We start from the raw sequence: 21,318 nt of genomic DNA, 5'->3' as shown, positions 1-21,318 counted from the left end.
TAAATATATGTTGCATAAATTATCATAATCTCATGAATAATGAAGAGCTATATTTAGTCATCTCTACATGGTGCTATCCCCCACTTTTAACTTAATTTTCAGCGCAATATAATTATCACAATTTTCTCATCAGAGGCCTATTTTTCAAGAAAAGAATCTGCTTTTGAGTTCACAGTTTGTGATGAGGAGAATGTGATTGTTCTTTAATGTTGTGAGGCAATAAAAATGAAATTATACCTATATTTTTACAAATCATTTCGTATATTATATACTGTACACACACACACACGCATATGACCCAGTAGCATAAAACCTTCAGTTGCACTGGAATATTTTTGTCAGAATAGCTAAAAAATACATTGCATGAAAATTTAAGGGGGCATCACGGTGGTGCAGTGGGTAACACGGTCAACTCACAACAAGAAGGTTGGTGGTTTGAGCCCCGGCTGGGTCAGTTGGCATTTCTGTTTGTAGTTTGCTTGTTCTCCCAGTGTTTGTGTGGATTTCCCCTTGGTACGCTGGTTTCCACCAACAGTCTAAAGACATGCGGTACAGGTGAATTGAATAAGCTAAGTTGGCCGTAGTATATGTGTGTGAAAGAGTGTGTATGGGTGGGAAGAGCATCCGCTGCATTAAACATATGCTGGATAAGTTGGCGTTTCATTTCGCTGTGGCGACTGGAGGGACTAATAAAGGGACAAAGCTGAAAAGAAAAAAAATTTATTAATTAAATTTTAAGGGTGATTTTCTCATTATTAAGTTTTTTTTAACCCTTAGAAATTCAGGATTTTCAAATAGTTACATCTCGACTAAATATTTTATTAATCAAACAAAGCAACCATCTTCCGTATTATAAGCATATCTCCCATGTCACAAAAACCACCTTCTTTCATCTGAGAAATATCGCTTAGTTAGGAAGTATGCTATCCATCTCAGATGCAGAAAAGCTAGTCCATGCTTTCATGAATTCTAGGCTGGATTACTGTAATGCACTGTTCGCTGGTTGCCCAGCATCCTCTATTAACAAACTTCAGCTAGTACAAAATGCAGCTGCCAGAGTTCTCAACATACCAGGTCTAGAAAATGTGATTATATCACCCCAATTTTATCCTCCTTACACTGAGGAGTTTCGCATTAAGCTTGTTATGTTTCGTATTAATTTTAAAAGATTGCTTCTTACCTATAATGCTTTAAATAACTTAGCTCCGGCGAAGCAGTGGCGCAGTAGGTAGTGCTGTCGCCCTCACAGCAAGAAGGTCGCTGGTTTGAGCCTCGGCTCAGTTGGCGTTTCTGTGTGGAGTTTGCATGTTCTCCCTGCGTTCGCGTGGGTTTCCTCCAGGTGCTCCGGTTTCCTGCACAGTCCAAAGACATGTGGTACAGGTGAATTGGGTAGGCGTAATTGTCCATATTGAATGAGTGTGTGTATGAATGTTTGTGTGGATGTTTCCCAGAGATGGGTTGTGGCTAGAAGGGCATTTGTGCGAAAAAAAAACTTGCTGGATAAGTTGGCGGTTCATTGCGCTGTGGTGACCCCGGATTAATAAAGGGACTAAGCCGACAAGAAATTGAATGAATGAATAATCTAGCTCATGTTTTTCTAACCAACCTGTCTCACTACAATCCAGCCCACTATTTAAGATCTCAAAACTCACGGCTTCTGGTAGTACCTAGAATAACAGGTCAAATGGTAGTACCTGGAATAAGTCGAGTAAAGGAGGTCGAGCCTCCTCATTTATGGCTCCTAAACTCTGGAAAAGCCTTCCTGATAATGTCCAAGGCTAAGACACACTCTCCTAGTTCAAAACTTGATTAAGGACCTATCTTTTTAGTAAAGCATACACACAATGCATCACATAACGGTATGATGCATGAACATGCTCCACACAAGCGAGTTGGCTTGACAACCACCTGCAGGACACACTCCTCCTTCATACACCAGACAGAAACTCTCATATGCCCTCATATGTGTTAGAAACTCTCATATGCTTTACATGTTTGTTTCTATTTTTATTTAGATAACTGCTATTTTCATTTATAACATTTCATTTTGCATCTTGCTTAATACATTATGAAAAGCAGCTACGCTAAATAATTTACTATATTCTCTATTTCCCCAAGGGGATACTCATTCTGAGGTCCCTAGAGACTATGCAGCACCGTTGATGCAATCTAAGACCTGTGAAGAGATCCCAAGATAATCCATAATCCTGGACCAGGCAGTATCCCGAGCTCATTCTGTGGTCGTCATTGAGGAATGGAGTGCATGAGACTGATTCCTGTAAGACCCCCGTGACAGATAATTCCCTGCATTGATCTTTTGGGCCAGCCTGACCCACCACTGGTGACCTACTCATACCTGCACCTTTTTCACGATGGACGTCCACCTTCTCCAGCCTCCTTTTATTTTTCCCCTTTCCTTCGTCAACTTTTTTCCTCGCCACCGTCACCACCGGCTTGCTTGGATCGGGACTTTTGGAGTTGCGCTTTGGTGGATTTGCTCTTCAGTGTTTGAACTTTCAGCAGTGAAACTTTAACTCCACTGAACTGAACTAAACTTCATTTATGAAATCTGGACTTTACTAGAACTATGTTAAGCTGCTTTGACACAGTCTACATTGGCGAAAAGCGCTATATAAATAAACATGAATTGAATCTTTCAGGTGTTGTTTGAATCCAAATAATTTGAAAATAAAAAGTAGGACACTCAATGAGATGTAATAAAATAATAAAAAATAATAATGAATAAAAAAAATACATTTGACATTTACTCTAATAATATTTAAATACGATGCCCATTCTCCTTTGTAATAACATCATATTACAATTACTTAAATTATTAGAATTAAAATGCATAATACATTTAAAAGTCATTTTATTTATAATAATCATTTATTATATGGTTACTGTTCATTCATTTATTTTCCTTCAGCATAGTCCCTTTTCCATCAGGGTTCACCACAGCGGAATGAACCCCCTACTGTTCTGGCATACGTTTTACACATCAGATACTTTTCCAGCTGCAACCCAGTACTGGGAAACACCCATACACTCTTGCATTCACACACTATGGCCAATTTTGTTTTACTGAGTTCACCTATAGCGCATATCTTTAGACTGTGGGGGAAACTTGAGCACTCAAAGCAAACCCACAGAAATGCCAACTGGCCCAGCTGGGACTCGAACCAGCGACCTTCTTGCTGTGAGGTGACAGTGCTAACCACATGAACCCATGGTAATTTTTGTTAATAATGTTTTTATCTGAGCACTGTATTTAACTTTTTTATACTGTATATGATTGTGTTTGAACCAAATATGACGCCATAAACACTGAATACAGATGAAGCAAAAAGGAGTCAGAAACAGATGTCTATCAGATCAAACACACATACTGACTGACGGCAAACAGCAAAGTGCAGAAAGATGATGTCAGATCCTGGCATACAAGACAAAAACCCAGGAGACACTACAAACAACAGTGTAGTGCTGGTGCCACTGGTGGGCTTTTTTGGAGAAACACACATCCTATTTACCATAAGGGTGGAGTGAAGGAACGCATCCTCTCCTCTACTGATCTGATAGAGAGCTTTTTTCCACACGCACGACTGGAAGTCGCTTGAGATTTTCCAAAAAAACCCATGGGAGATACATTGCATGAGGCGCTCTATGCCAAATCTTTCTGGATTTCTCATGCGGCTCACATTCTCTGGTGCTTTACTTTAAGCGTGTGCTATTAAAAGATCACAGGTGAGCACTGCGAGGGAATGTGAGGGAAATTCAGGTCACAAAATCTCAGTGGAGGCGCTTAAAGCTAAAAGTCTTCATAATGGAATCACGACATCTCATTAAAATCTGAAGCCGAGTTTCATATTATGGAGGAATAAACAAGCAGTAAGAAGTGGAAAATAGATTATACTGTATACATTTAAAGACGGCCTGCTTAAAATCGGACAAAGAGATAAAGCACAGTGGTGAGATTACACACATTTGAATGAATTATAGGATTAAATTAGAGAATTAATCATTGAATAAATTGTGCATGTGTGAAATATCTTCATCTTCAGCATCTCTCTCTCTAATCATGAAGCTGCAAGTTCCTAAATAATCTAAAATTGCACTGCTGCCTTTTTGTTGCTGGAAGCAATTAAATAAAAGCAATTCAGTAGTGAATTTTATTACTACATCACATGGCAGCATTGACAGCTTATGCGTTTCTGAATGTTTCTTTGTGTGCGTAAGAGATTGTAACCAAAGATGAACATATACAAAAGACAGTACATTTAAATGACTAGGAAAGGGGGAAAGTGCAGCCTGCAGAGTGTGTTCCAGTCCTTCACACCTCAAACAGATGCCATGACTTACTGACATTGTTGTGTTGTGCCTTAAGTTAAAGGTCCCGTGAAGTGCCATTAAAAAAGCAAATGTATACAATTAATGTGCTGACATGATTTGCATTAAACATTATGCTTATTTAAAAAAATAGCCAATACCCAGATATCGAAAATTCGGGCCCAGATTTAACATAAATCTGGCACAGCAGGCATTCATCCGGCACTGGCATACAGCGTGTGTGGGCCAAATATAGCCCTTGTTTAGCAGAGCTGGCACCGTCTTTGAGGCGGCACACAATACTTGGGCCAGATGTCAAATGTAGTATTTGGCCCAGATGTTAATAATTGATATGTGGGCCATGTAAGTTTGGCTTTCTTGACACAGATTTAAAATACATATTTATTGAATTCAAATAAATAGAAGAAAATAAATTCTACCAAAGAGGTCGCTTTGAGAAAAAGCACACTCATAGCACGCCTAAAGCGCAATGATTCATGAGTTTATTAATTTTATTGCAGTCGTGACACACTAATATCTGGCCCAGCTCAGGCTCAGTTATGGGTTATTAACTTGGCTGAGACTTTCCCAGAAATGGTTCATGTTTGGCCCTTGTCAGGAAGCCAGACTTGGTCCAGTCATGTACAGTAATTCACTGTGGCATGTGGGCCAAGCAAAAGCTGACTGTGTGGGCCAGGCATAATTTGCTAAGTGGGTAATTTTTTGTTTACTGTATATAATAACTCGAGTTAAATTTCAGCCACAGATTCTAAAAAGCATATTTTAAAGAAAATCTGGTGGCAAGCCAAGTGATGCCATCAAAAGAGTTGATCAATTTTGACTGTAGTGAGAGACTGAAAGTTTTTAATACAAATTTTTCCTAAATGGGCCATAGAATTTAAATCAGAATATACCTTAGTCTTACATAGCTAGACCTCAGACTTATGGCTTAAAGTTGCAGTAGGTGATTGTGTTCAAAAACAATTTTTTGTTGTGCTGGTTGAAAGTCTCTTCAAATTCCAATAGTAATGATTAAAGTAAATGATCAAAATGTATTTAAATGTATTTTTATATTCTGGGCATAAACTAAAAAATGTTCATTCAATTAAATATTGTCGGGCTGATAATTCCCATAATTCTGATAAAGTAGCCCAAACTGTCAGTCAATAACTGTAGATTTGTACATCTGCGCATCTCAGGTCATGCATATCCACGTTCATGTGCACATGAGAGAGACCAGTAAAAACAAATGCTGAATCAAAACTTCAAAATCCTGAATCAATATTGGATTTACTTTTGCACACTGGAGGACGGATGACACCATTGCTGAAGTGTTTCTTTTCGACAGGTAATGTTATGCTTTAAAAGTATTTTAGTCACGCAAAACTTATGTAGATTTTGTTGTTACAAATGGGATAACTTATATGCACATAAGTGTTGTTCAGCGTCTTCCGGCGAACGATTGGTGTGACTATTTTCAGCTTCATAAGGCGCCTTTGACAGCACTAATAATGTAGATTTTTATTTCGTTTAACAACAAAACTTCAGTCAATAGCGCTATTCCGCCTAGGCTGCTTTACTGAGCTGAAGTTGCTTTTATATTCACATTGGTCCATTTTTGAACAATGACAACCTGTGATGCGTCCCTATATCGTTTACCATGCTACTCTGAATACTCAGTCTGAAATAGCATGCAAGTATGGCTTCGTAATAAGTGTAATTCCTGCAGCCCACCGGCCAACCACTAAGCATACAGTAGTTGCTTTAGGACAGGGATGGCCAACCCTGTTCCTGGAGAGCCACCTTCTGCAGATTTCAGTTGCTACCCATATCAAACACACCTGAACCAATTAATTAGGACCTGAACACCACATGATAAATACAGGCAGGTGTGTTTGATATGGGTAGCAACTGAAATCTGCAGGAAGGTGGCTCTCCAGGAACAGGGTTGGCCACCACTGCTTTAGGACAAAGCATGTGAGAGAGTGCGACAGATGAGAGAGTAATGACAAGTTTTGATTGCTAACTACACAAATAAAAATGTAGATTTAGTTCTCAGTACATGATGCTACATTAACATTGGAGACATGAGACAAGAATTCATTATTTTTCATGAGCCTTCCAAATAATGTAAAAGCTGAGATTTTCATTCTAGGGCCAATGTCTAAGGATATACTCCTTTTGGGAGATTTTGGGTTACTTGTATGTAGATATCAGAAAAATATTTAAACATACTAATGCACTCTATATCCCTCTTAATGCAAATTTGATCACTGTTTTGGAGCACAGTAACTAATAAATAACCTTTAGAGATTTTAAAAGCAAATTTCAAAGGAAAATTAGGGACCATAAAAAGAGCCAGTTTACACGTGCAAATATGGTGGTCAAATGAAGAGACTTTCCTAGAAACCGACTTTAATTAAATTAAACGACTGCAATTTAATTTAAAGCAGCACATTATAACAGAAATGTGATTAAACTGACTGAAACTGTTGTCTATATTCCAGCTTCCAGAATATAATATTCACATAGATCATGGGAATTTTTTTAATCGACAATGCCAATTAAATAATAATAATAACAATAACAACAACAATAATAATAATTATCATTATTGATTTATATATTCTTCAATGAAAAGCTTTGTTATTTTGCACAGTATGGAAGAGTGTGGAACTCAGAGTCAGCACTCATGGCGCAGGTCTAAATAATGCAGGAGTAAAGTGATGTGATGGAGCTGACAGACCAGGGTAAATGAAAGTACAGTCCTCAATGTCAAACAGACAGTGGTTAGGCAGACAGTGTTTATTCAGCCATTGTGTCTCAGCTCATTGTGCACTGTGAAAGGTGACAAATGTTTTTAAGATTGCCTAGTTTAATTCCAACTCAACTCGGGTCTTATCGTTAGCGAGATCTTAAAAGGAGCCTTTGGGCAGAGTATAGATTTCAAATATAAGGTTTTACAGGGGCCGTGAAGGACGTTTGGATGTCATTAAATGGATGAGATATAATTTATGGCCTAATTAAATTGCAGAACACTTTCAGCAACAATACAACAGTACAGAACTGGATCAGCATTCATGAAGAAGGTGAAGACCTGCGGTTAATGATGCGCACAGTTTTAAATCACATACAGTACATAACAATAGCAAGACTGCTTTAATAGGGTGTACAGTATGTGTACTTTTCCTCAAATATTAGACAACATAAATAAATGTACATTTAAATACTTGTCTAAAGTTCCAAATTTTGTTTTTTCTTTCTAAAAGAAATGTTAAGCTCAACAATGGTGCATTTATTAATTAAAAAATACAGCCAATTAATAAAATATTATTACAATTTACAATTGTATATTTTAACATATTTCAAAATGTTATTTATTTCTGTAATTTTCAGCATCATACTTCAGTCTTCAATGTCACATTATTCTTCAAAAATTACTCAAAGATTCTGATTTAATATTTAATTTCTTATTACTATTGCTGAAAACATTCTAACAGCTTAATATTCAACTCAAGTACTTACTTAAGCTGCATTCCAAAAAAGCACACTATACACTATGTACCTATGCACTTACACTCTCAGCAGCATAGCATATGTATGTAGTGTTGTCAGAACACTGATGGGTTTTTTCTAAACAGAAAATCAACCATTTCCCAGATGACGTTTGACCATTGCCAAATTGGTGAAAAAAAATGACCCAACTACCAAATAGTACATGCCATGAGAATAACTCCACCATTGGAAGGTGGTATAATCACTCTTGTAGGAGAATTTTGCTTTCACAGTCCAAAATAAATAGTGGAATCCAACATCAGTGTGTGAAAGCTCCACCCCTTCACTACCTGATCAAAGTAGCTGCTTTTGAGTGTATGGTGTCCAACATTACACACTTAGGGTGCTTTCACACCTGTAAATCGATTCAGTTGTTCCGAAACAGAGATTAAAATTGTTACATAGTTGCTCTTTGCTCTTGGAGCGGTTCGCTTTCACACTGCAAAGTCTCTAATCGGAACAAAAGAGCTAAAACAAGTTACGTGCGAGTAAACTCTCCTTACATTGGTCAGAGTGTCAGGGTTTATTTTGCAGCGTTCCGCTCAGCTGTCAGGAGGTGGTGGTTTGGTTGTGATTGACAGGGTGCGCGCGCGTGACGTGTCTGAGGAGAGACACGGTGGGGAGGGGTGAGAAGGGTGCGGGACGATGCCTATTTGAGAACTGGGAGAGAGACGCGAGATTGCCGGGAGATCATCACTCGTTTGCGGGCATCTGGAGACTCGCGAAACTTCCCGCCCTACTCATAATTCTCTCTTCATGTAGCCGTAAGCCTATTACATATCCATAAAACACTGTAATATAACCGCGCTCGGATCGGATCGCTTTCTCACTGCAATCGAACCGCTCCAGGGATCGTTTCAATCGAGCCGAGACCACCTCACTCAAGCGATCTCGGAGCGATTACTTTGTAACCTGTTCACATATGCCAATCGAACCGCGCTAACTGGGCAAACGAGATACGTTCCGAAACAAAAGTGTAGGTGTGAAAGCACCCTTAGGGTGCTTTCACACCTGTGAAACGATTCATTTGTTCCGAAACAGGAATTAAAATTGTGACATTGTTGCTCTTTGTTCTTAGTGCCATTCGCTTTCACACGGCAAAGTTTCTAAACAGACCAAAAGAGCTAAAACAAGTCACATGCGAGTAAACTCTCCTCACATTGGTCAGAGTTTCACAGTTTATTTTGCATAGTCCCGCTCAGCTGTCAGGGAGGGTGGTTTGGTGGTGATTATCACTCATTTGTGGGCATCCTGGAGTCTCTGTACATTTGCGGGAGACTCTCGGAACTTCCAAGAGACTCAGGATGTCTGGAATGACCTCCCCCCCTACTCATAATTCTCTCTTCATATAGCCTTATGCCTATTACATATCCATAAAACACTGTGATATAGCCGGGCTCGAATCATATCGCATTCTCACTACAATCGATCCGCTTCAGAGTTCTTTTCAATCGAGTAGAGACCACCTCATTCAGGCGATCTTAGACAGATTGTTTTGGCGCTGATCCGAGCGCGATTGCTGGATTCACATATGCCAAACGAACTATGCTAAATGGGCGAACAGGACAGGTTTCAAAACAAATGTGTAGGTGTAAAAGCACCCTTCATTTTAACGGTTGAATAATTGCATTATCTGGGTATTTAAAGTGCACTTATTCTGTTTAAAATTTCAGTGTGAATGCACTACTAACACTATTTATACTACAAAATGGCTTAGAATAGTTCATAACTATGCAATTTGGGATGCACCTTTACGTACTTATTCCCAGGGCCATTTATATCAAGGTTGACACCACATCGATGTTTCGTAACATCTAGTTTTTATAAGATGGGTCGTTACTCAACAGCCCAATACTCAACACCCAAACTGGAGGACCAGGGCATACACTACAGACACTTTAGCTTAGCCAATTCACCTACAACACATGAATTTGGACTGTTGGGGAAACCGGAACACTCAGAGGTAGCTCATGCCAACAGTGGAAGAACATGCAAACTCCACACATAAATGCCAACTGAACCAACTGAAGCTCTAACCAGCGACCTTCTTGCCGTGAGGTGACAGCACTACCCACTCTGCCACAATTTAATTCAATAAAATCTGCCATGGTGAGAAGAAGAATCTAAATGTAGTCATAATGTATTCAAAATCACTTCACGTCCTAGGATGAATCAGGGTTTCTGCAGATATCATAATGTCAAATTTAAGACCTTTTAAGACCTTTTTAAGACCATTAAGTATTAAATTTAAGACCTATAATCGCAATATCAAAAACACGCGAGAGAAAATGTAAAAGCACAAAATTAGGGGTAAAATAAAGTTATTTAAATTTCGCTCTCTCGCATTACAACGCTCCCAACTTATAAAACTGCGCTTGCGACATTTGTCAGTGAAATAACGGCATACTCTGCCAGCTGAAATCATGTCGCGCACACTCAAAGTGAACTTCCGCAAACACAGCGATGACTTCACATTCGCTGCGCGCACTAAGTTTAAAAACAGAAAGCTGATTGGCTATTGCAAGTTGACTTTTTTGTAGTTGTAATACCGCAAATTACAATTGGACTTGTGAAATAATGAACTACAACACCTAAAAAACCTAGCAACAACAACAAAAATAATTTAAATGAGCATTAGATGTAGCGTTACATGGACATCGCAAAAATAAGACCTGTGCAAATATATTTAAGACCTAGAACAGCAAATTTAAGACTTTTTAAAGCCATAAATTTTGATTTTTTAATTTAAGACTTTTTAATACTTTTTAAGACCCCGCGGGAACCCTGTGAATTTCAGATCCAACTTCATTTATTAATTTTCTCTCCGCTTAGTCCTTTATTTATCAGGGGTCAACACAGCAGAATGAACCGACAACTGTTCTAGCATTAGTTTTACACAGCGGATACCCTCCCATTCACAAGCCAGTACTGGGAAACACCCATACACTCACGTTTACATGTACTCATACGCCATCCAATTCACCTATACTGCAACCAAAGGAAACCCACATGATCACAGGGAGAACATGCTAACTCCACACAGAAATGCCAACTAGCCCAGCTGGTGTCCTGACATTTTATCCAACCCATAAGATTATATTACCAACACTGTATTTGAATGGTTCTGAGGTTGGGGTTAGGGATTAGGTAGGTTAGGGTGATATTACAGCTTCTTATCACACTACTCCACAATAAAATTTACACTGGTAAAGTGAAATCGTAGTATATTGATGGGGAGCATATTGCGTCATCAAAATGTGCAATACCTAATTTTTGAATGGGAGGTAGGGCAATCTGACAACATAGGACAAATCAACAGAACACAGGGTGACCTTCTTGATGTGAGGCAACAGTGCTAACCACTGAGCCAACGTGCCACCCCAGATCCAACTTGAGCACCTCAAATGACATAAATTTAAGAAAGGTTGAAAGTCATGCGAAAAATTTCATATGGTTGAAAGCTTCTGAGCATCTCATGTGATGAGCAGAAGCTTCAGAGAAGGTGGATGTGTCGTTTGACACATATAGTGCTGAAGAGCAGCTGTGATCTCAATGCTTGTACAGTTCACAATGCATGTTTGCTCTGAACACAAAGCACCAAAGCAGAAAAAAGAGCTTTCATGTCTGACAGGTCAGTGTCTCCTGTTTTCTGGCAGGCAAGCAGAAGTAAATACCCCAGCTCATATTGTCTAGCGGTGGTATTAGAAAAGAGTTCATGTTACAGAACATTCCTGTGCGGATTATTCTGGAGCTTCATTTGTTTGAGGACTGGAAAAAGGTTCATGCAACCAACCAGTTGGCAGAGCTCTGCTATATCCTTAAAGGTGTAGATCACTCAAAAAAGAAATTAAAAAGTAAATTTAGCTGGTTAAAGTAAATGCAGCTGTGGTGCAGTGAGGGGTTTGCGTCTTTAATAATCTACGTAGGGATACGAAGATTAATCGATATGTATCGATACGCGGTCATGCGCGTGCACGATGCGAGTGCATCGGTAGAGCAGCAGAGGATGAATGAAATTTGGAAGCAAATCGAGATGCATCGGTTTTTGCGAGATGCATCGGTTTTTCCAAGATACAGCTTATATTTTTAACATAGAATGTATTTTTTATTTATTAGCAAGTGTTGTTAACCTGTTTTTGACGCATAATTTAATCGACCTACATGAAGTATGCCTTAGCAACGGATTTGCGGATGTGTACACTTACACTACAACTCAGTGTATCAGGTGTGCGGATGAAGCTAGTGGTGCGCCCTCAGAAAGCGCGAGAAGCAAAGCAAACGTTTTATTCCCCACTGAGTTTTAAATCTAAAGTATGGCAACATTATGGATTTAAGGATGGACGACATGACAGGGCAGATGCAATTTGCAAAATGTGCCGCGCATCTGTAAATACGCGGGCAGTACGACTAATCTGAAATCTCACTTGAAGCGGCGCCACAGTGTTGTTGTGAAAGCATCTTCCAGTGTTCCTACATCCCCGGCTTCCTGCACTGCTTCAACTGTAGCTACCAGCTCCAAAAGTGGTGAGAACAGCATTGCAAGTTTTTTTCCATGCGCAACAGTTTTGTGCGCTCTACGCCAATAACGGATATTAATGCATTGTTCATCTGCAAAGATATTCAGCCTAGTGTCACGGAAAACGAAGGTTTTAAACACCTCCTCCTGTTAATTTTTATTTAATTTTAATAATAATATTAATAATAATAATGATAAAAATAATGGGTGTCACGGTGGCACAGTGGGTAGTATGACCACCTCACAGCAAGAAGATTGCTGGTTTGTTATATTTTTATCAGCCTGTTGTTTACAGTGACAGTGATGTTTCAAAGCAGCATAACACTGCTAGTTCACGACCTTAAGTTTTGAAAATTCAGTGGCAAAATATCTTTGTAAAACTTGTTTTCATAGTTGAAAAGTTAAATCACAATTCTTGTTGTGCAATGATAAACCATTATGTTGAAAGAGTGCAAATATATATATTTTAATATATATTGCACTTATACATTCTGTTTATCTTGAAAATACTTAAATAATATGTGCTATATGTTCTAAAATGGCCCTCTACTGTAAACTGACACTCTGGCTCTGAGAGAAATGCCAGTTTGTAAAAAAAGTCTTGGTTTTGCTTGGTTAATAAATAATCAAACTCATTCAATGGCACAGCATCCTCTTTCACATAATCTCATAAACTTGATCTAATTAGTTAGTGCTGAATTATCGCATTGTATCGTGATATGGGTGTGAATCGTATCGTGTTGCATCGCAATATGTCACAAATGTATCGCTAATATATCGGATCGTATTCTTTGTATCGAGATGTGTATCGGATCGGCATTATAGCTTAGATGCCCAACCCTAAATCTACGACAGTTTACATTTATCAAACAGTAAGAATGATTACAAGTAAGCGCATATGAAACAGTCCCTTAAAAGTCACGTCTCGCCCTCAGTTTTGGGCTCAGGCGCGCTTTGCACTCACACTACAAGTGAACCACATTCTGGCACACCTCTTTCAACCGGGCCAGGGCCAGCCAAGTGAACCGTGCCTGAGCCCGACTCAGAGCACTCACACTTCTCAAACTATCCGGGAAATGGGCCCGGGCACTGTTCGCATATCATAGTGCGAGTAGGCCCTAAAAGACGATGAACTGGCTTATTTTATCATTTCTCAATTAAAAAAAAAATTTATAAACAATCCTCCCCTTTGTATTCGCGTCCTATCAGAAGGTCTCTACTGAACGAGCAAATTTTCATTGTGTAGGTCTTATCTCATAATGCAATTATGAAATGATTTCTTTGTTTGACTTGGTTCCTAAGCAGTTAAACATCGGCCTGCGTGAGAAGCGCATTAGTCGGAGGGACCCAGGAGGCATCAAAGCGCAATCAACTCATTTAGTGCCCCTGTGCTTGCTGTGTAATTACTAAACCACAGCAGCCAAATGGAGATCGATGGCTGACCGAGAGGCAGAGCGATGAAAACACAGAGCAAGAGAGAAAAGCCGTACGCTCAGCTGCACATCTGAAATACCATGTCTGTGCAATAAAATGTCACAACACGCCGCGGCTGCCGCAAAACAAGATTACCTGATGTCAAAAGCGCGAGATACATATACAGCCAGTCACGCAAGGGGAAAAAAACTTCAAGCATGGAGGATTCACTGCGGCTCGCACATCAAGCAAAGTCAAATTTGGTGGCGAGAGCTGCAAAGGAGGGAAAACGAGAGAGAGAGAGGTAATGCAAGGGGGAATCAAGACAGTATTAATTTCACTCTAGAAGGAGCACTGATGGGGAATGGAGAAGGTTGGTTGGGGTCTTGTGCTGTTAACTAATTTATTTTAAGCAGCTACAGGAAAAAGAAGCTGGTGCAAATCAGTAAATTACACCTTTTTCATTCTCATTAGGTTGAACGTATAGAATTAATCTAGATCTAAGGGTGTTGCAGAGCACGGTTTATCATCTCTAATTTTGTTACAAAACAAAACAGATCTGCCATCTTTTTGCACTAATCAGACAAAACTGCAGTATAACAAAAGCCAAAACTGGATACAGTATATTAGACCATGTCCACACATATACAGGTATTTTTATGAATGGAGTTTTCTCCATTTTTTATTTATTTATTTAATTTTTTTTTTAACCTCTGTCCACATAAAAACACAGAAACACTGTGATGCATGTTAAAGGGTCACGAAACACCAAAACACATTTGTTGAGCTGTTGACAGTCGTATCCGTGTCCCACACTGCTAAAAACACTAGTAGGACACCTATATTTCACTAAAAAGTGTAAATTGGTTGTTTTTTCGTTATTTCAAGCAAACTTCCGGTTTGAAACTAATTTTTGAAGCTGCGTCACAGCCATGAGATAATAGCGTTGTATTCCAGCGTGCAGACTGGACGTCTGTACCAGAGTGTGCCTTATTACGTCTCAGAGTGTGCTGCATTAATGCATGAGATCAGCGCTCTCTATTGTGCAACTTTATTAATATTCATTACTGTCACAGTGTTTTCACGACAGAGACGCCACGTTGTATTGGCAAAACAAGCGTGAAGTGTTGCTTTTACAGTTTGCTGCAGTTAAGTTTTGTTTTCCTTTTCTCTCTGTAAGAGCTCATCTGGAGTCACGTGTGGATTAACAGTGTACGCGACGCTCGACAACAATAACTTACGTGTCTAAGGAGGATTATTGTTTACCTGAGAGCTGTTCTCATCTGCAAACGCTGAGATCCGGATTCGCAGGTAGTCTCCTCCTAATAAAGACGCGGCTCTAGTTGCTGGTGATTGTCCTGTCTCTACAGATTTGGTAAGTGAGCGACCAGTGCTCTTTGTTTTTCAGTTTGTTTGTATCAAACTAACTATTGCACCGAGTGTAAACATGTTAGCACCACAACCAAACTTTAACCTCGTGTAGGATTTTCACAGCATTTTGTGACCAGAATAACACACGCGGCTTTCTGACACTACCTGCCGAGTGCATCTAAGTTTCCGGGAAACGCTGAGGGTTTTTTTCTCTCATTCGCCGTGCGGTATCAAACATTGCATGAAAAATACACGCTTAGAGCAGTTCCTCGAATCAAATATCTCGTTTGTCGCGAGGGGCATGAATGAATTCCCTGAATGAAAGAACTGCAGTTAAAGTCCACCATTTATTAATTTGGCAAATAATTCGACTACAGATGTCCATGTAAACACAGTCACTTTCTCCTGTGCGTATGTGTGTGTGTGTGTGTGTGTTTTGACTCTGAAACTCAGCGCGTGCCTAAATACACTCCCACACCATTCCTCTTTTGTTCCTCCGACACTCCCCCTAAACAGAGCTGGACACGCCCACTTTTCTGACTTTTTCCAAAGTAGAGGTGTGAAAACACCCTGCTGAAACGAGGGGGTTTCATGGCCTTTAAGGGCATGCTGAACCAACAGGTGGAACTAATGACACTTTTATGCTGGGTTCACATCAAACAGGGAATTAAACATTTGTGCGAGTAAATTGCATACAAGTCAATGCAAAAGTGAGAACAGAGGGGATTTACCGTCCTACGGTCAAACGATGCAAAATATGTGCTACATTTTCCACAAACGTACCAATTTACCTCATTTGCGTCTGTGTTTAATGTGAACCCAGCCATGTTGGCCAATAAGAAAGGAGAAAACACTGCGCATGCCAATGTCATGAGGTGAAAAACACAGTTGTAGTGTCCACAGTCCACACATTAGTGTAGTGTCCAAAAAGTTTTGTTTCAGACACCTGATACTGCATTTTCGTGTGGACAAACCAGCCTGATCTCACAAGAAAATGTAAGTGTTCAGCGTTTTGTCAGTTAAGTGGCTAATTCGCACGAGTTCAGTTGTACGAAAATGTACGATTTTAAAAACCTCAATCCTAAACCCAACAGTCATTGGGGCATGAGCAAATCATACTAAATGGTACAAATTAGATTGTACACATTAGCCACTAATTAGCCATACGAATTGCTGAGAGATTAAGTTGACAAACAGCGAAACCGCATGGAAAAAATGTGGTTTTGACCACCTGGCAGGGCCTTAAATGCTATTTATTAGCTCTCTGGAATACTTGGAAATCTGATTGGTCAATCAGGACATTCCAAGGTCTGTAATCTCCATTTAGTACATGGCTGTCTAAAATACTTGATTCTGATTGGTCAGTCACAACATTCCAATATGTTATTCCCAAATTTAATTTAATAAATTTGTATTTTTGGAGCTTTAGTGTTGCCGCATTCAATGAATATTTATTCCCAGATAACCACTGAAATTAATAAAACTGCCTCATCCGGGTACTTCAAATAATCTTGACTGTTAAAATCCATATAGTGTCTGTAACTACTGTTTTTGACTGTTTGGCACCATATTATAACCTAACCTATATGTAGGTTAGTGTATTCTCCATCCAGCAATTTCCATTTCTATCAGCCTTGACCTTTAAGAATTAATACTTAACTTTTATGGCTTAGAACAATTTTCTTTATTTTTTTATGTTTTGTGGCAAGTACCTAGGCCTGTAACGATACACCAAACCCACGATTCGGTTCATATCACGATTTTTGACCCACGATTCAGTTCGTATCACGATTTTTTATTTATTTTCTTTGTGGGGGGTGGGAAAAAAGATTTGTAAAACTTTTTTTTTTATTAAATAACATTTGAAAAATCTTTATAAACTGAACAAAGAACAATATTAACTATGCAAATTATTAACAATATAAATAGCCATATCTAAAATAAATAAATAGCCAAAGCTATATCACTTCTGTTTTCTTTGTAACAAAATACTGTCGAATATCTGTCAGAATATCTGACTTCAGCATTATTTTTCAGATAAACAAGAATGTTCACTTGGCATGTTTCTTAAATATCTGCAAACATATTATGGTATTTTTATGCTTAAGAAGAGTCAAAAACTTACATACAGCACCTTTAACATAAAATCTAATGTGAATTATAAACTTTAAAATCCACAATCCACTTTGCCATTAATCTTCAAGCTCCTGGTCAACAATAACCCATACTTGACATGAAGATTATGCGATGGACTATTCCAGATGTGCGGTATTGATGCTGAAGCGACATATTGTGCAGCCCTAAATTATAATGTCAGTCAATTTTTTTGGTCTAACTATCTTTTTAAAGTAGATAATTGCCAACCTCTCCAGATCAACTGACAGTTTGAGGCGAATCAATGAAGGGGAAACACGAGAGGAGTGATCAGCAAGAAGGGGTCGAAGAACAAAGGCTGAGAAATTACTGCCAAATCCTCCATTCTTCATTTCCTGACAGCAATTCATCTCCGCTCGTCTCAGCCTTTTTGGCAGGATCTCACATTTTCTCGCGGCAGTAATTTCCTTGACCTTTGTCTCTGGCAGCACAATTTCATCGTCCTCCCTCCAATATCACAGAGAAACATCAGCGGGGTTATGCAGTTGACAAAGGGGCCAGAACATAACAAGCACTGCCAAACTCCTAGACATGAACTCAGCAGTAAGAGAGAAAAATCGATAGTGGTCCCAGTGTTGCTGATCTTTTAAACGATGTGGGCTGATGGGGGATGTGGGTGCTGAAGGGGAACTGTGGATCCTCCGTTGTTGACCTCATGAGCGACTAGCATTGAGGAGTCAGTGGGGTTACGCTAACACAGAAACACAGCAGAGCCGCTTTTAATGTGTCCTCCTTCGGTGCACAAGGCCCTGCTTCGAAGGCATTGGCAGGGGAGGCGTTATAATACAAACTGTTCTTCACTGACTAAAATAAGAACTCAATGAACCTGCTGAGGATTTCTGGAGAGGCAAATCAAGCGTTTAACCGTGTAAAGAAGACTACAGCATCTTATTTTACACACAAAACTAAGACCTTTCACAAAGGCCTCAATTACACTAAACATCCCTTCATTCATTTATTTTCTTTTCGGCTTAGTCCCTTTATTGATCTAGGGTCGACACAGCGGAATGAACTGCCCACTTATCCAGCCCTTTGTTTTACGCAGCGGATACCCTTCCAGCTGCAACGTATCTCTGGGAAACATCCATACACACACATTTACAGACAACACTACGGACAATTTAGCCAACCCAATTCACCTGTAGTGCATATTTTTGGACTTGTGGGGGAAACCGACGCAAACACAGGGAGAACATGCAAACTACACACAGAAATGCCAACTGTCCCAGCCGGGGCTCAAACCAGCGATCTTCTTGCAGTAAGGCAATTGTGCTACCCACTGTGCCACCATGCTGTCACTAAACATTACTAATTAAAACTAATTAAAAATTTCACAGGAGGGTTAAGAATTTTGCCTTCAACTGAACTGATTACGGATTCTAAACAGGAAGCAGTCAGGTATGTCACTTTTTGGGGTCCCTAGATTAATTTCCATTGTCTGTTTTATTAGCAGCATAATTCTGTTTATGCATGTGCATGCTTTCAAATTGATTAAGATGTTTGCTAAATGTGTTAGTGTTTTCTACTTGCATGCCTTTTCTAATGTCGTAGTGTGTTTGAGCTCTCTCTGCCTCTGAACATTACAGGTGACCTTTAAATGTGAAAAAAAAAGTTTCTTATACAGTTTTGCTAAATATTTCTTTTTCAAATTGCCTGAAATCCACCTCATGTGAGTGTTGCAACGTTTGGGAGTTTTTGCTAAATATTTTTCATTAAATTCTAATAGACGCTATTTTCAATAGATATTTTCAAGTCAGAATTTCTATTTGCAAAATTTGAAGGGTTCAACGATCATAAAAAAAAATCCCTCATCACAAATTGTGTCAGTGTTCATCTTGTTGCAGGTTTTTTGTATAATTTTCAATAGATCTGTCCTTCACGCAGAGATCTCATATCAGTTCATCCAGACATTTTAATCTGATTTTAAGCTTGTTTGAAGAACCAAATTAGCCAGAAATCAGTTATCAAGATGAACAGATCCAGGTTCTGTCAAATCATCTTAGATCATTTAAGCAAGGAAGATCCTGCGATGTGACTTTTCCAGATGTGCGATATCAATGTTGAAACTATATATTGTACAGCCCTACATCATAAAAAAATCATAAATAATTATAATTATATTCATTTGACTTTGATATTTGTTTCAGTGTTCATTTTGTTGCAGGTTTTTTTTCGATAATTTTTTTTCTTAGCAGGCCACATAATATAAAGAAAAATTATCTTTGCTCAAATGAATATTTGATACAGAACTGTGCACTGCCTTTTAAATATGCAAGCCAAAAAATAGTTTGAAATCATATAACAATGTTTTTTTAAATAGTTGTTATTTAAGGAGTACGGCTGAAATAATCTTCCAAATGGCCAACAACTACTTTAGTGTTGTTTGAAATAGCAGTGTGTCCAGAGACTGTACTCTCTTCAGCTGAGTGTGCTGTTACTGTTATCCTTAAACTTGGGGTTTTTCTCCATGATTGACGGAGGGCACACCGACTGGAAGGGTCTCAACCCGGCCTCCATTTCTGACTGACAAGCTATGTTTTCTCTCGCTAATCTGCCAAGGGATCATCCCAGTGTTTAATCTAGTAAATACAGATGACTTTGGAAATGGTTTTCCTTCTGTCAGCACTGAAATACAAATCCCCAAACAGGTATGTAAACAGTAGCATACTTCATTTTTGTGTCCATCCTAAATTTGAATATAGTTTTGAAATGTGTATATTGTATTGTGAAGTGCTTTTAAGTTTGACAAAGTTGGGATGAGAAGAAAATAAGGAGAGAAAATAAGAAAGGACTTGTATCATCACAAACGTATTAGCCAGAAAAAAAGTGTGGGCATATAGCTTAATATAGTATGGGAATATATCGCTTAAGATATCTTTGTTTTAATCATAAACAAAAGGTTGTTTCCTAGGCATTTATAAAATATACGAAGTTAAAAGCTGGAGATTTTATTTTGACCCAGGAATCATAGATTTACACAAAATCACGTTAAACTAAAAATTGAAATGTTACATTACTGCTTTAATACAACGAAAAATAATTAATTATATGTTAGTGTTAGGCAACAATTAAAATAAATAAATAAATAACAAAACAAAACAAAAACAAAACAACAGTGGCATACAAATAACTACAGGTTGTATATGTGCAGGCTTGTAGCATTTCTTTGGAAAGTAACATTACCATGTACATCCCTGGCATGCATAAATTACAGCCGTTTTAATAACTGAAGGTATTACTTAAATATTAAAAACACTTTAAAATATTTACAGACCCATTCTTAACCTCATAAAGTGGTCTAATCTGAAATAACATTTTTCGTTTACAAATCCAGATCAGCATTGTGTCTAAATTATGCTTAAAAAAACTACATTGTGATCGTTAGTCCAGTAACTTATTTACGTTCATAATTTTTACACTATCATGAGACTTACGGAGTCAGTTGCGTCGTCATTCACAAATCCTTTCATGGCTTCATTGGATAGTAAACTTTTGATCCTGGATCTGTCACCATCTGTTTTAAGAATATGGTGAGATCTGACATGTTACTGTTTCACACGTTTATGCCTATTTCACAAAATGACGATAGAGACCGGAAGTAGGGAAAACTTTTTTCCGGTCGCGCCCACATGCGAGCAGCTTTTTCTTGCACAGCAGCTAGCAATGATTATGCTAATTGCTATTGGAGCAGAGCGAAAGCCAACCCTGTAAAGACTGACGCATAGCCTAATAAAAGTATGACATTTGATCATTTGTTGACTCTTCTTTGACAAAATTTAAATAAATAAAATAATAATTATGAAACGTATTAAATAAAAATGTATAAAAACAAACCAAAAAAAGTTGGCATTTTAAGAGTTTAACATATACCCAAATTTATGTTACAGAAAAATATTAAGTCCAAATTAAAAATAGAGGACAAATCAAGAGAAGCAAATATTGATTATTGATTGATTTATTTATTTATTTGCAAAACTTTGCTT

At 38.5% G+C, this 21,318-nt stretch overlaps 1 long non-coding RNA gene across 2 annotated transcripts in view; it reads right to left on the bottom strand.

Moving 5' to 3' along the window:
- Positions 1 to 20,911, bottom strand: part of LOC141379399 (uncharacterized) — a 45,394-nt gene extending 24,483 nt beyond the window's left edge. For both annotated transcript variants that reach the window (XR_015518842.1, XR_015518841.1), the window contains exons 1-2: positions 20,770 to 20,911; positions 1,181 to 1,352 (exon numbers count right to left, since the gene is read on the bottom strand). This is a non-coding gene — a long non-coding RNA (uncharacterized LOC141379399). The remainder of the gene's footprint in view (positions 1 to 1,180; positions 1,353 to 20,769) is intronic.
- Positions 20,912 to 21,318: the final 407 nt, after the last annotated feature.

This window comes from Danio rerio, chromosome 20 (genome assembly GCF_052040795.2).
Source record: "Danio rerio strain M-AB ecotype USA chromosome 20, GRCz13ab, whole genome shotgun sequence".
In the NCBI taxonomy this organism is placed as follows: domain Eukaryota; kingdom Metazoa; phylum Chordata; class Actinopteri; order Cypriniformes; family Danionidae; genus Danio; species Danio rerio.
This window is presented reverse-complemented; position numbering and strand designations above follow the sequence as displayed.